The 16,277-nt window shown below is 42.5% G+C and overlaps 1 protein-coding gene across 6 annotated transcripts in view; it reads right to left on the bottom strand.

Annotated features, from left to right (window-relative positions):
* Positions 1-16,277, bottom strand: part of LRRK1 (leucine rich repeat kinase 1) — a 78,553-nt gene that overhangs the window by 57,265 nt on the left and 5,011 nt on the right. Inside the window, exon 1 of one of the 6 annotated variants that reach the window (XM_054077246.1) lies at positions 3,474-3,716. The exons of the other annotated variants lie outside the window; for them this stretch is intronic. The gene's annotated coding sequence lies outside the window, so the exon portion shown is untranslated. Of the gene's footprint in view, positions 1-3,473; positions 3,717-16,277 lie in introns of those variants that run through there. 6 annotated transcript variants of the gene reach the window in all.

Genomic DNA, 16,277 nt, shown 5'->3' with positions numbered 1-16,277 from the left:
CTTTATAATGGACACCACGGCAGGAAATGCAAACATTCCTTAGGCAAGTAACTGTTTAAAGAGTGATAGAAGAGAGAACTTTAAAGCAAAATAGTTCTTCAATCTAAACAACTCAGAACTGGACTAAGTAAAATTGAAAAGTACAAATCCAAGCAAACATTGTAGTTACTGGAACATGCAGGCTCCCTGCGCTCAGAGCACTGTGATGAAATCCCTAACCTAGAGAGAAACACTGGAATTCCCCTTGGAGGAAAAAAACGCCTCACATCGGAGATACAAAACAGCTGGAAAGCTGAGCAGGAAGCTTTGCAAATCAGGGCTGACAGAGCACAGCAACTTTAATCTGGTTACTAAAAGAAATGCTGAAAGGCAGGACAAATTTTACTTCCTTCCAGCCTCAATCCAGGTTTTGTGAACTATCACTCAAGACCCCCATCTGCAGCCATTCCACATGTAAATGCACATCCCTTCTGCCCAAGAACTGAACACAGCCATCCATCTTTCTTTCTTTTCAAATCATAGCCAGGGAAGGTAGAGGTAGAAGTATATCATGGTTAGAGATTAATTCGGAATCTGGGAGATCCTGGTGTCACTCCCTCATCTATTAGAGAGATCTCCAGCCAACCTCCCATGCATCTGCACAACCAGAGCTCTTCTTACAAGAGCATTTTCCACCTCTCCTATTAGAACTGCCCCACATGCGGGGAGGACTACCAAACTGGTTGGTCAGGGAGCACAAGAAGGACCACAATTTTGTAACTGAGGGAAGGAGGAACTCTGCAAGCCAGACCTTAATCCCAAGATCACTTCTGTGTTTTAATGAATGACTACTTCATGAAACTCTTTGGCTAATGTGTCACGCTTCCTCCTACATTTTTGGCCCCCTCAAGAGTTCTTAAGTTCTTTGTAGTGTAATAGCTTAGTTACAACCGCTGCTACCATCACAACTGTTTGGAGAACAGAGGCAGGACATCAGCCACCATGGTCTGCTCATGATTGTTAGATACAGACTTCCTGGGCACTTCAGGAACATGAAGGTCAGAAACGGCTGGCTTCATGGAGCTTACTCACTCCCAGAGTTAGCTCGCAGTTTAAACAAAGTCTTTGCGATATCAATTTTAGTCCCTAAATTCAATTTTAGTCTTGTCTTGGGCAAATAAGAACTGTTTATTGATCTAACCAAAACTGCCCAGTTTTGAACATCTGAACATCCATCAAGTAGAAGTCAATAAAAGCTTCACTGAATGTAAGAAAACTGTGAAATTCTACTGTTTGAAAACAATACATCTATATCTAAATATTCTTGCCAGAAAGATAATGCTGCTCATCATTCAAGTTTCTTAGCTAACTGCTGCCAAAACTTCTTCCTACAGCTGCATTCTTCAGCGTAAATTTACCTACTGCCTAAGACGTGAGCAAAAAAGCTGCCAAAAAGCAGCAAAAAAAAACCAGCCTTGCAATTGAAATAATTACTACCCCGGCAAGAGCAAAACTGGTGAGATACAGAGTGATAAAAAAGCTTGCCCTCAACCAATAGCTGTACTCACACGATTATGTCAAAGTTAACCTGAGCTTTCAAAGGTTAAAAGACAGAAGGCGGGACATCCATTCTTAGTTCCTCAAAACCACAGAACCCATTCATTGCAAAGCTATGCATCTCACCAACTCAATCACCCAATTCACAGAAGACTTCCTGGTGACTTAGTAAATGCTATACCGACTCTTGAAATACAAATGGAAAATAAGCAGCACGTTTTATAATCTTAATTTACACTCATCAGTAGGAAAAAAATGAAGAAAACTACATTCTACTGACTAAAGACTGGTTTATTTCTACAAGATGCACGACTGAACCATCATCAGTACTGGCATTCGTGTAGGCTGGGAATAAAGTTTTGCCAATACATGCATCAGCCATTTTTAGCAAAAACCTGGGCCAAAATCCAAAGAAATTCTGTCGAGTTTTTAACCTGACAAATCTCACGCTCTTTACTTGAGCTCTTTGTGGCTTTCCGAATAGGGTCACCTCACTTGCATATAGCCTTGAACAACATGATATGAGAGCAATACTGAAATTAAACAACATTGCACCTCTTTTTTAGGACTTGATCATACAACATACTGAGCATTTAAGCTTGGATGTAACAAGCCTGGATGTGCTTTTAACTCTTAGATTGCACGTTTTTAGGAACTGGCTTCTGCACTTCGCACAATAGGGTCTACATTACTGTTTGACAATGAATACTGCTAAAATCAAAATAGCATAGCAAGTCATGATATTCTAGCAGTACTTTTTGGATATTCGTGTACTAAAAGACTACTAGAAACTCCAGAAACACTTACACACCCATTGCGATTTCCTTTAGTTTTTGCTTTATTGCATACAGATCTGGGACAGAGTTCCTGCATTGGCACAGGTTCCTCACGAACCACTGTCCCAAACCAGCTCCTCTCTTCTGAGCTTGCAGCAGGAAAGCAGATAAGTGAAGTCTATTCGCACTGAGGTGGTAAGGTGAGGGTTCTTTTCTCCAATATGTTTGAATGTCAATGAAAATAAGGCTTTAGGGTTCACTCCCTATCATTGAGTCCGCATTGTATTTGTTCAACTTCTCTGTAGATCCACGACTTCTTTCCTTTGCTTGCTTTCAACTAGTGACTGTAAGAAAACCAAGTGCTGTTTGTGAGGGGAAAACAGGAGGTATTTGCCAACATTAAAAAAGCATCCTTCATCTGTTCCTCACAACACTTAAATGCTTTTATCGAAACTAACTTTTGAAACACTTCCTGCTTTCGATTTTAATGGTTTATTCTTTGGAAGTACCTGTTAAGTCTGGCTTTGCAGTAACAGCCTTTTACGAAAGCTTGGAGTAAGATCAATTTTCTTTTAAAACAATATTTCAATGGAAACTGAGGTTATCAATAAAAAAACCAGTGTTATTTTATTGCCATTTAAAGGTTACGAGAGCATCACTTTCAAAGTGCAACAGACTGCTGTCTCCCAGCACCGAGAAACAAATCCAAGATAAGTCTTATTAATAATAAAGGGTAACATGAGAATTTCAAATATATTTGTAGTTATATCCCATCTCAGGCCTTAGTATTAAAGCAGGCGGAAAAAAAACCCCTACAATTTCCAAATTGACAATATACCACTATTAGCAAAAAGGTGAGGGTTTGCAGGTCAATGCTGTAAATCAGCAAACAGCTGCAGAACAAAACAGTGCATCGTATAGACAATTACTATCTTTATACCCCAAACCACCGCATTCCTGGCTCTGAGACACACACTCACAGAGTCTGTAATTGCCCTATTAGTCCCTTTGATAAGGCAGGAGTTCTTTGGCAACCAACTAGGATATTTTTATTCAGCAGAGAAAGATATAAATAAGATGCTTAACACAAAATAGGGCAGGAAGCTAACTCACCCCAAAACAGAATTACAATAATTATAAAACTTCAAAACTGCTACTGACCTTGTCATAGTGTGTGCAGGTATTTCCAGAGACAGAAGCAAATCAAGATGATGACTTTAACACAGCATCCCATTCAGCGATGCTCAATTAAGCTATTAACTGTTAGCCACCCACCTCTGCTTCAGCACAAGCAGCTCTTGCAGCAGCCACTGGATGTAACGGCTGACTGGCTGCTCCTTTGTTTGAATTAACTACTACATTTTAGCCTTGACAGTTATTTTCATCTCCATGTCCCATTACAGCGAAATCCAAGCCTCTAGTTCAGAGAGGATCTCGAGATGGGGGTGGGCAGGGAGGCCGCCTCTCCGGGCTGAGCTCAGGCATAATTCCTCAACAGCACCAGATGGCTACAGCTAACCTTTATCAGCTTAATCTTGTGCCATTTTGACTTCTGAGCGCCGCCACAGAGCAAATAAAAAATGGTGCAGAGATGAGGTTTAAGATGTGCTGAATATTTAAAGCCACCCCCCTCCAACGCTTAGAACTCACAAGCATCACTGAACATTTTTCAATTGTACTCTACATAAGCTTTGGCCAGCTGGTTTGCAAAAATAAGGGAAAGCCATGTTATTTCTGAGCCTCTGTAACAGACACATGAGTCTTCTTTTGCTTTGAAAAAGTTCAGACTAATAAACTGAACAACAGCCAACAGGAAGCCTCAGTGATTTCAAAGGATGATGGATCTCTCCTACATTGTGCTTTCCAGTTAAATGGGTAAGAAAAACTACTCAATCTTCTAGAAATCTTTGAGATACTGAAAAATAATTCCCATCCCAATCCAGGAAGAAAAAACAAAACCTTGGGTTCTTCAGTTGAAAAACAATCCCCAAACTTTTGTGAATCAGCCCAGGTCAGTCAAAATACCGTAAGAAACAAAGACACCTCTTATGTTCCTTCTAAAATCAGCTGACACTTAAAAACAAGCTTTCATTTATGGTTTTAAAAACTTAAAATGTTTTGTTCATTTATTTCAATCCTTAAAAGATACAATTGTGGACTGAGGTCTGTCCCCAGGAGGGAAGCTGTCCCCCTCACCTGCCCACATGCGCTTGGTCCAAGTGGCCCCACAGCCAGGACCTAACCCAGAACAGGCACAAGAGGGTCCTGCAGCAAGAAGCCTACAATGCATTTCACTTTGTTCTCAGATTTAGGCAAAATACATATGGCCCAAGCAACTCTGATATCAACATTCCTAGCTGGTTTAAAAAGTGGTCAGAACCACTTATAAATCCCCCTGTGAGAAGACAAGGAGAGAAAGCAATGATAAATCCAACTGAGAGATAACAGGATGGTTTATCTGGGACTTCCACGTCCCTGCTGGAGGGACTACATCAGAATTGGGCCTTGTCTCTCTCACCCTGATTAATTTCTCTTCACAACAAGTGAGATGTGCCGGCTTCTCAGAGCAGTGGGAACCCTCCACATGCTTTTTCCGCCTATTTTTTTGTGATTCCATTTGACCCAAACATCCATTATTTCTGCTAATTAAAGGAGTGGCTCTACACCAAGATCTGCCTGCCAAGACAGTGGAAAAGATGATGTATTGAGTACAAAAGACCCACATCTACAACGTAGCTTATAATCAATGTTCCCTGCTCCAAAAGCAAACCTATAGCCCCACAAACGACCAGAAAAGAAACACAGAAGAATGCTTCAAAGACAAAAATGCAGTAGTGAAGGGATATTTTTCACTACTATTGCATAATCTGGAATTATTTTTAAATTGTTTATGTGCCAGTACCACGCACGCAAAGTGCTGATCTGCATTAAACATCCTCTAGCGAGCATACAGGATCCTGTAAAGGGCATAATGACAATTTTAGGTACAGCCATGCAAAGTGACCAATTATCACCAGGGCCGTTGGAAATTTTCTATTTAGAAACACTCTTAACCTGCGAGGAAAAAAGCATTTGCTAAAGCAAACCTGAAAGGAAAATATTAAGTCCAGGATGGAAAAATGCTCTGGACTGCTGCCTTTTTAAGGGACTCCAGAACTGAATTATGAAAAACAGACGCCTCCAAAGGCTTTAGCTCTACACTTACACAATCGTTTCTCCATCATCCCAGATAGTGGGGAAGAAGGGACAGAAAGCCTCAAACACCAGTAACGCAGGGACTAAGCAGTCTTTAGTGGGCAGTATGGCAGATGCCTGAAGAGCTGCGTGAAGCTGTCTGTCTGCCTGTCTGCCAGAGCCAGCACTGAGCCAGGGCTGGAAAGCTCTACCAAATCCAAGCAGGCTCCTGCAATTGTGTGTGCACCTCCCGGATCCCCAGGACTCTGGAAATTATTTGTGTTGTCCAAAAAGTTCAAATGAAACCGAGGTTATTCTTACTTTGATGAAGTACAAAAGAGGCTACACAAAGCCATTACAAGCCAATGAAGTGAGAGAGAGCACAAAGAATTACACACTGGAATAAGTGTCAGCATGCAAATCACATTGGAAACCACAAGATAGCTCTCTGGGTCACTAACAATACCTGCAGCTATCCAGGGAAAAGGATACAAAAAAAAAAGGATACAAAGGCTACTACATGTGATGGCCTGGGACATATCTCTACTCTTGCGGTCTGCAAGAGGACAGCTCTACCTTAGACATGACGCTCCCCACTCCTTATGGGGACCAATTCCACTGCCCTGAGCCATACTTGATAGAAGAAGGACAGCAGGAGTGCGATCCTCATTGCTGAGTCAAAGCAGAGGTAGCTCATCAGCACTATGTATGGGCATCCCCTGCTCCCACCCGGGCTCCGGGGGCTGTAACCAGCCTCTCAGGTACTGATAAATCCAACACAAATCCCCAGCCCGCTGTGCATACCACCACACAACGCTCTCATTGCTCCTCACCTTTAGTTTCACCCTCTCTGTTTATAAAGCTTCCTTAGCTGCAATAGATAATGCCAAGATAACTTTCACATCTTGAATGAATGGCAGCAGCTCATAGCAAACATGAGCCACTGCCTCCTCCTTCTCCTCCTTCCGACTTGTCACCAAGCGGCTGGATACTGAACACAAGTAGGCAACCCTTCACTGACACTGCCATGCCCAGCTTACGAGAAGGACAAACTCGGACACTCTTGAAGACAGTGATGGGTTTACTCTCTCCTGACTACACGTGTCAGTCCATCCCTTTTGAACTGTAGGAGCACTCAGAGCATCAGTGGCCTCGACACATTTCTCAGCGGACAGCTTGTTTCATGAAGGCAACGTCATCCCTGGTAGACAAGCCTCTGGGACAAGGCTGACCTCTGACAAGCAAAGCGCAAAGGCTGGCTCTCACCGTGAAGAGAGATGCCCCACATCCTCCTGTAATGCTCTCTGGGGTGCAAAGGATCAGCAAAGATCATGGAAAATAATGATGGTGCTAATTTCCACCCCTAAGGGAAAGAGATGGAGGGAACCAAGAAAGCTCCAAATGGCCAGAGAGCCTATTGCCATAATGAAAATACAAATGACTCAGCTCTAAGCGAAAATTGCTATTTTTGTCTTTTGGCCTCAGTGATTTGGTTCCAGTCCTACAGCTTGAATCATTCAGTAATATGCTTTTGCATGCAAGGCCAGCTATGCCACTCTTGCTTTCCAAATTTTAAATTGGAAGATATACATTAAGCATGCAGAAGTATGACTGCGCTTTTGGATTTTCTTCATGTTCGTTTCCAGGCATGGCTGCAAAGACAGTATTATTAAATAACGAAAAGTGTCTCTAGCGAGACCCTTCCTGTCCAGCTGAATCAAATACTATAGCCATGAAACCAAACCAAAATTGGATTTCATTTGAAACTTCATAAAATAAAATTTCATGCCTAACTTTAGTTTCTTTTAAGACTTTTCCTTTTCCCCAATGCTCAAGCTTTCATCAGAAGTGAAAAAATTCCACACGTCAATGTTTTCTCTCTTTCAAGGAAATAATTTGCTCGACATCCTTCTAAAGAAAGTCATTAATTATTCACATTGGGGAATCACCAAGTCATGGCCAGGCCCTTTCTGTACATGCTCCCGAGAGATATATTTAAAGTTAGCTTTAGAGAGGCACACATGCTTTTAGCCCCAGCTGTGAGAGGTTAGGTTCGGAAGAGCTCAGGGAGGGACTCCCTGTGTGCACGCAAGGGAAGGACAGGCTCAAGGTCTCTTCTCAGGTCACTTGTGAGTCCAAGACCTCTACTAGCTCCATCAAAGACACTTCCAGCAATTCCACAGTCTGTCCAAGTTGAGAAAAGTAGCTCCAATGCTTCTGTTTCATTTTAATAACCCAGTAAAACCTCCCTCAAATGGAAAGTCAGTTTACAACACTCCAACCCAATGGTCAGAAATAACAGCACAGAAGCAGCCAACATCCATCTCTCCAGCCTCATGACACTTCATGGATGCTACTGGGAAACTGAAGCCTCAGTGGGGCTTTCAGAGAAAGCTGATGGAAGCAGCAGGATGAAGCTCATAGCTCTTCCATCAGGTCCCCTTGGGCCACAGCAGCAAGCCCAGTTCTCCTTTCCTCCATTACATGGCAGGAGTCCCGTGTATTTGCTGTCATCTGTGGGGCCACCAATATCCCTCCTCCCTTCCCCATGGAGCAGAGCAGGTCTCTTATAGACCCTGGATGTATGATGTTTTGGAAAGGCTGGCCAGAAAGGAGGAAACAACTGGGAAAATAACATTAAAGAGATATGTAAAATGCCTTCCATGACTCCCATTCATCATGTTCAAGGAAGGACAATCTGGAAGAGGTGGAAAAGACAAATCAAAGAAATGGACGATCAATTACAAGACTAAGAGATTAAAAGAGCTTGTTGAGCCTGAAAAAATGAAGACTGAACGAGGATGAGAATATTGTCTATAAATATATCCAGAGGGAGACACCAGGGAAGGAAAAGAGCTATTTATGTACAGGGTATGAATACATTTTGTCTGCCAATTAGAAGAAAGTTTAAAACATTGGACAAATGAGGCTTTGGAACAGTCTTCTAGAAAAAGCAGAAGCAACAGAGAAGTCAACTAACTTAAAACAGGCGTTATGTAATGTTTAGGGGTGTGACATCAGGACACCGACCCCCACACTCCCTCCAGTCCGAAATCCTGTGTTCCTACATTACGCATGTACAGAAGATAATCCAGCTACCAAACGCCAAGTCATAACACATGAGACATAGCAGCTTCACAGGCTACTTTTGAGAGAATTTTGTAGAAAGAGAGAATATCTTTTATTAAACATAATGATAGACGTAGGAAAAAGCAGACACATCTAAGGGAAGAAGCCTTTCAAGAGATTTGAGGGCGTAAACATCCCACACAGCAAAATCCAAGCTTAGTACGTTAGACACAGTTCAATGTGCTTCTTTAACTGTGTCTGCTAAAGTAATAAAATACCTTAATTTGCTATCCTCACTTCTCCTTTATCACCAAGACAACAATAACTGCAGATTAGCTTAGATAGAAGTGTTGCATGCAGAGGAAAAGAAAATGCAATTAAGGTATTGGATATGGTTGGCATCAAGAGACTTGAACAAGCAATTTGGCAACAGCAGAGCCAAAGGAAGTGCAGAGCTGGAAAAAAGCACCAGAGGAAAGAGATTAATATGATAGTCTGGAAAAGAAAAAAACCCTAAAGAGTGGAGAAAGTGAAGCTTCACTCCAGCTTCTACTGAACACAATGTGAGCATTTCCACCAGCTGCCATGCGAGCAGGAGCAGATCTTTCGAGATGCCGGTTTCTGGGACAGAATATCTCAGAGGGAAGATCACCTTAACAGCTGTGTCTGGAGCAGAAGAGAAAGCCTGACGGAAAGACCTCTGCTGCTGGCCAAGACAGTGTCGGTTGGTCCTGAATCAGGCTGCGTAGGGATGTGCTGCCAAAGCTTTAATGGAAGCTAACAAAAAAACTCCAACCTCGCCTCACTTGAGACAAAACCTACAGGTAGAAGTGCCTGCATTTCCAGACAGGCGGAATGGGCAGATATCAACCTTTTGTTTTCCTGATGTCTGGGATTATCAGCACTCATTTCAGTAGAGGGAAGACAATGACTCTGCCTGGGGAGAAGCTATGTTCAAATGAAGGGACAGTGCTGAGAACCCACTGCAGCCCACAGCATTTTTAGATGGCTGCTCCAAGGTATAGATGTCAAAATTAGGTAAGGCACGTTTCATCCCCTTCCCATCAACCTATGATGAACTCTGATCCATTGCATCCGAGAACGTGGTCCAATCAATGCAAATGACTTTGATTTGACAGCTTTTATTCCCATCTCGCCATTGTGCGAAAGGTCCAAGGTGCAAAACATTGCACAACTGTGACCGTGATTACAAGCCCACTTAAGGTGCCACATTGGTTTGTTTTTCAAGCTACATTTGAGATCTTGTCCATTAGTGTTTAAAAAAAAAAAAAAAAAGAAAAGAAAAGAAAGAAAGTTCCTGTTTGATGCAAAAATAAAAGCAGTTTCAAAGGCTCTTTGATGTGCAAGACAAACATGCAGGCAGATTCTGGAGGAGGCCTTGTCTTCAGCAATTACCAGCACTCTTTGAATCTTACTCCCCAGACAGAATTTTTATGTGAAGTAGATAATCAATCTGCAGAGCGTATCAGCTCTAAACTTTGTGGCTTCTCAATTAAGCAGCAATAACCTCTAATCAAAATACCCCTTAACCAAGATAGGAGTAAAACAAATAACTCCAAAACCAGCTAACTGCAGGTGAAGCAATTCCAAAGACATACACGCTTTTATAAGATCTCTCTTTGAGCTCTTCTCAGGTAGCCATGCCAGTTTTCCAAGCAATATTCTGATCATTAAAAAAAAGCGGTGATGTAATTTCCACAACAACCACAAACATACCAAGAATATTTGAGCTAAATTTATCCAGACTTCTCGTTTGAATCATTGCTCTGGTTCATTATTTTTCCATGATTTTCAACTCTGCACAGAAAAGTTGCGGACAGCCTGGGACTGAGGTTTATCCAGCAGTATCTGAAATGCATAACTTTACACTTGGGAGCCACATATTCACTATTAGAAATGAAACTAAGCTGTTTGTACAGCTCTCAACCCCAAGACTCCGCTCCTTCCACCCTTCGCCTTCCTCCCACCCCTCCTGCAGCAGACTGACCCTTGGGTGACACAACACGGGGCTTGGCTTTGCAAGAAGTTCCTGAAGCTCACCACAGATCTGCCGCCGTCCACAGCTGCAGATGGTGAGCCAAACAAGAGAGGACCTGCACCAGAATTCCCATTGCTCTGTGTAGCTCCATGGTAGACTCCAAGTCCTGCCACTCCATCCAGAGCAACACATCCCACTACCATGAGTACCCATGCCAGGGGCGCTCAGGCAAGGGAAGGCTGTCGAGGCTCCTTCACCCACAGGTAAACATGACCCTCCAAAAAATACATGATCTACAAAGTCGTTGCTGGGTTTCACCCTCTCTTTGAGCACACAGGGAAGGACTGAGTATTTGCAAAAGCTGCAGCCAACTCCCAAGAGTTTATATCAAATTCGCTGCTGTTCAATGAGAACCTTTTTCAACTGCTATATTTTAACATGGTCTGAATATGTCCCTGCTGACTTCATTTCGGGTTCATGATCAGCCTCACCAAGTTCACCCACACGCAGTTGTATTTGCAATTTCTGAAAGCGCACTTGTTTTTATTTTTAAACCAGAAACTGCCAGCCCTCTGACAGATCCCCTCTGACTGCAGGAGGGCTTCTTGAAAGTTGAGGGCCCCCCACTAATACTTAAAGGCTTCTTTTATAAGCCCTGCCTTTAAGTAAGAGCAAGGCACAAATTCAAAGCATGGACACAGTTCTGTTGTGAAGCTATCAGCAGCTTACATAAAAGGGCTGCTGCTGCGGTGATACATAATGATGCAAACAAGCAATTGCTGACCCACTAATGAGCACACAGACTTGGATTAAGGAAAGGAATTAAATATTACCCTAACTTGATGTAAAATATGCAATAGAACCTATTAAGGGACAGGCTTCACCTATACAGCATGCTGGGAGTTGAATGATATAAAATGCATCTCCCATACCCTCATCTGCAATGCAAACATCTCCTCTCAGTTAGCTGCCTCCTGCCAAGCAGAGCCTTGGCAGCCCTGTTATTGATCACAGAAATGAAAAACAAACAAACCACAGACTTAATGCTCTAAGGATCCCTGAAGATCTGACCCCAAGCCTGTTATGTTAGTGCAAAGACTTTAATGGGTTTTGGATAAGGTCCTCCCCAACTTTAGAGAGGATACAAACAAATAAAGAAGTTCATAGCACTTCCTTTAATGCAAGTGTAAAATCACCTGCTACGTCACTGACAAAACAAAGCAATAAATCAATTACAGCCCTAGTGTGAACGCTGCCAATTGCTTGTTCCCACTGAAATGGGGGACAAGGGTTCCATGACCACTGTGTCAACCCTCTCTTGAGAGTTACCTTATAATCACACATTAGTAACATCATTAAGGAGTCTATGTACAGGTTCTAAGGGGTAAGAATTTTCTTTATTACCTCATCACCTCATCTTTGTTTTTTCCTAGGCTTCTTGACAGACTTGTCCTAAGTTACATTTTAACATAATACACCACAAATACATTTTAACTGAAAAGTGGAAAAATAAAGCTGTATAGCAGTAGATAATGCCAGATACAGCTCAAATAAAGATTAATGTTTTACTACTCTATAAATCAAATTAGCCCTCAGGTTGGACTCTCTGCTTGATTAGCTCCACAAAGCCTGCACCACACTGCTGGCACTCCCAGCAGCTCTGCCCCGCTTGCTACAGCCCTCAAGTTCAAGAGCAGCCTGGCTTTGATGGCATTTATCAGGAAAAAGCTGGTCCTGCCACTACTGAGGCCTAAGTGCTCTTTTATATCTCCTTGAATCCAAAGGGGTGCAGCACCCACAAGCCAAACTCCTACTTTCCATGTGCACAAGATGACATTTTCAAAGACAAACGGTTCTTCCCGGTGTCTCTGTTTCAAAATACAAGGGATATCTTCCAAGGGTGTGTCTGAAGAATAGTGCTTAGTGTCCAGACTCTGAAAATCAGGCAACTAATCATAAATGCCCCAGCGTTTGTTGTCCTTTTAGGAAATCCAGACTCACTTCAGTGAGATTGTGCAATACACGCTCTGTTCAGTCTGCACAGGAGAGCAGGCTTAACCACACACATTTTCTGCTGCAGACTGGCCTTCCGCATTAGCTTTTGGCCCCATGTGAGATTGCCCCACTTCTCTGTGAAGTGTGTATTTAAATATGTTTAAAAATACGAGCCTATCACTGCTTTACCAGGGTACTTCCTATTCCTGCCTTGCATTTCCTACTTTGCCTTCTGCAGGGCACTATGCAGTAAGACCAACCCACGTAAGATACCCGTTTCATTTTTTGGCTTTTTTTTTGCATGTATTAATATTTTCAATTTGCAGTTTGGACTCAAATGATCCTGCGGCTTAACGAGCAGGGGGAAAAAAAAACCCAAAAAACCAGAAAACTTTGAAGGCTCGTTATTATACAGAACTTTAAGCAATCAACACGCTTTGCAGGTCTCTAGTGCTCTGTGTGCTCAGATCACCTCCCAGATGTTCTCCTTGTCCTCGTCACCACACTGTCTCAGCAGTCAGGGTAATGTTACTATCTCCACTCCGTGAATGGAAAAAGCAGGACAGAGAGCATTGTGTACTTTTCCCCTGTTATACAGCACAATGTGGCTAAGTTAACGTGCCCCGAGACCTAACTGCTAGCCTGAGCCCCGTGCGCTGATGAAAAGATTTTAAGGTCTACACAGGGATTTTATGAGGAACAAAGGGGTATCAGTGGTGCTGCCAACCCTAATCTTCCCTTCCTCCTCTATTGAGCAGGAAAGATCTACAAGCAACAGTATTCACACTACTAAATGCGAGTTCCTGCCCTTTATATTTAAGGCAACAAAATCAACTGAGCAGGACTAAAAGGGAATGACAGCAAAGATCTCATCTGGGGCTCATGTATTAATATACGCACACCCAGGAGCAGGTGAACACTGCTTGCTTTTATTGCTAAAAAGAAGTCAGGTTCTTCCTGTAGACTTTTAAGTCATACTGCCAGGCTGGCAGCTTGGAAGGCTGGGGTTATTCGATAAGTACAAAACGGAGAGGAAGGGCAGAGATGAAAACTATGAAAGTTTCCATCCCTCCACCTACAGTCCCACCACTGCCTCAAACTGCCACCCTACGATGAAGGCCTTGGACACATTTGCAAATGCCCTGCGCACATGCAAACAGGGGAGCGATGCTGCCCGCACAAAGTGATGGCTCTGGAGAAGAAGCCGTTTCATTTGCTATTAGCTAACCTCAAGCTGTCACTGTTCAACCCATTGTGAAACTTTCCACATAAAACTGCACTAGGTCCTGAGCAGTCCCTCTTGTTAAAAGGACTCTTTAACTCTTCCAGTTAAACTTCTCTCACTTGCACTGGAAATTCCTCTACGATTCAGGAAGCCGTGGTGCAGACAGCAGCTTTCCCTCTGAGTCAGTTCTGAGCTGAGCCGCAGTGCAGATGGGGCTGCAAAAGTCACTACCATGAAGGGTAGCTTCTTTCTGATTAAAATATAAAGCCCTGTGAGCTGCAGGTCACCACAGCACTTCTGAAGTGCAGCTGTAAGACCCTCTGGTCCACTCCAAAGACCAATTTAGGTCAATATACTCCAGTTACGTGCTTTCTCCCTCATTTTAATATTTAGGTCTCTTTTCCAGGCATACTGCCCATGCCTACCTGTGCTTCCCTGAACAGCTGAAAGTCACCAGCCTACAACAGATGTGCCTCAAAAGAAGTTGTGAAGGTTCATTTAGTTAATATCTGTAAAGCTACAATAAAATTTCAAACAACTATAATTGGCATCCTTGCCCCTAATTATGTGATATTATATACATTACCAAATATCACCCCTTTTCAATGCACATTTCTAGATTTAGCAGGAGAGAAGAGACACCCTCTGGCGTGTTCAAAAGATAATCCAATTCCGCCTCCAAGACACACACAAGTGGCATACGAACACTCTGCAACTTTGAATTCTCAATAAGAAAGCAATAAGATCTTTAACAAAAGTACCCTTGCATCTCAGAAGATAGTGATTGTGTTTCTACATCTTTCCTGAACTGTCTCCTAGAAACTCATATGAGAATTAAATCCTAGCTGTAAAATTTCACAAGATTCAAAGAAACCAACCAGCCTGTAGAATAGAGATTAATCTCTGTTCCGTTCTAGGCATTTGTACAGTAATATCTCCAGGCTCCCATTGTATTTCCTACAAGATTCATTTTATGTCACCTCCATTAAATTATGCTCTTTAATCAAGTTTTTAAAAAAACAAACGCTGTGCTTCATGAGAGACTGCAGCCGCCCCCGTATCTCTGCTCGCTTTCTTTCTTTTAATTAGGACAAGTCGAAGAAACCTAGGAGAGGGGAAGCAGGGTTTAAGGAGGCAAGGGAGATGCTGGCTGCACCCGAAACAGAGCGTTATTCTGCACTCCAGTGACAAATCCTCTCTGTGGACCAGTGGGTGCTCACTGGCATCGCCAAGTCAAGCCCAGCACCATCTCTGGAGGGCAGACAGGGTCCAGTTCTGAAACACAGCTCCCCTGCTCTCAGGGTAAGTGGGCGTCCTGCTGGGATACAGGCAAGATCACTGCCGCAGCCAAAAGGAAGAGCAGAGGAGACACCATAAGTAAGGTGAGCCTTTGCATCATATGCTACATTTGCTAACTACAGTTAATGATGCTGTGAACCTGTTGTCCACGTGAAGAGCTGGCCAAATGTAGAGCTGTCAGGAAAAAAAAAAAAAGCCCTAAAAAACTTAAGGCTTTTAAATTACCAAAGCACTGAAGCACTGGGTGCACATGGTACCTGCTGGAAGGTGCTTCCAGCACTGTGCTGGCCATAGCGCTGCACTGATCAGGAAGCCACAAGCACCACAGCACTGTTTGTTAAACCCCTCACATCCACACGTCTGTCCTTCCCGCCTAGATTAAAAAAAAAAAACAAAAAAAACCCTCCAAGATTTGTGAGCACTATTGAGGTTGTTGGTATTAAAGAATTACCTGTGATCTCACTCCACTTCCAAGAGGTTCCCACTGAATGGAAGCAGGGGGCTGCATCTAGATTGTTAATAAAAACGTGTAAACAATAGGTTCAAATGTGGAGACTGAATGAGTCACCACGTTCTTGTGTTTAAGCCGTGTAATAGGATCCAAATGCAGAACAAGGACCAGCTTACTTAGGGAGTGGACCAGCTAGCTAATGACAATTGTTCTTGGAAGGACTCAAACAATCCCAAAATAAAAATGAGTTTAAACATGTACAATATGCTTATAAGGAACAAATCCACCAGGGCAGTACTGGATCTTAAATTTTCTCTAGGATCCCTTTGCCAGTCTTCCAGCACTGTTTATCAAATAAAATAACCCAGACATTTAAGTACAGAAGTATTTGTATGCTTCCAGATAACCAGTTTAACTCAACGTATTTACATAACACAAAGATGCAATAAAGTCCTCAGAAGAAAGACTGAACTCGCAATGTAGTAAATACACCTTTTTCACTTCTCACTTCATTATTCACTCATAAACTAATATGCTTATTTACTGTATCTTTAAACAGTAGAAAAACTTGTCAAATTACTATTGCAGAAAAATTCAACAATTCTTAGCACTTGTGAATCACTAGCGCAGATTAAAATTATTCTCACGGTTTGTAGCTAAGTATTCAACTGGAGATAATTTCTTCCAGAGAGAAACTGAGAAGACAGCATTTAAGAATTTTAAGAACATACAGTAATCCAATGCTCCTGATTA

This window comes from Cuculus canorus, chromosome 12, assembly GCF_017976375.1.
Source record: "Cuculus canorus isolate bCucCan1 chromosome 12, bCucCan1.pri, whole genome shotgun sequence".
Taxonomy (NCBI): Eukaryota; Metazoa; Chordata; class Aves; order Cuculiformes; family Cuculidae; genus Cuculus; species Cuculus canorus.
This window is presented reverse-complemented; position numbering and strand designations above follow the sequence as displayed.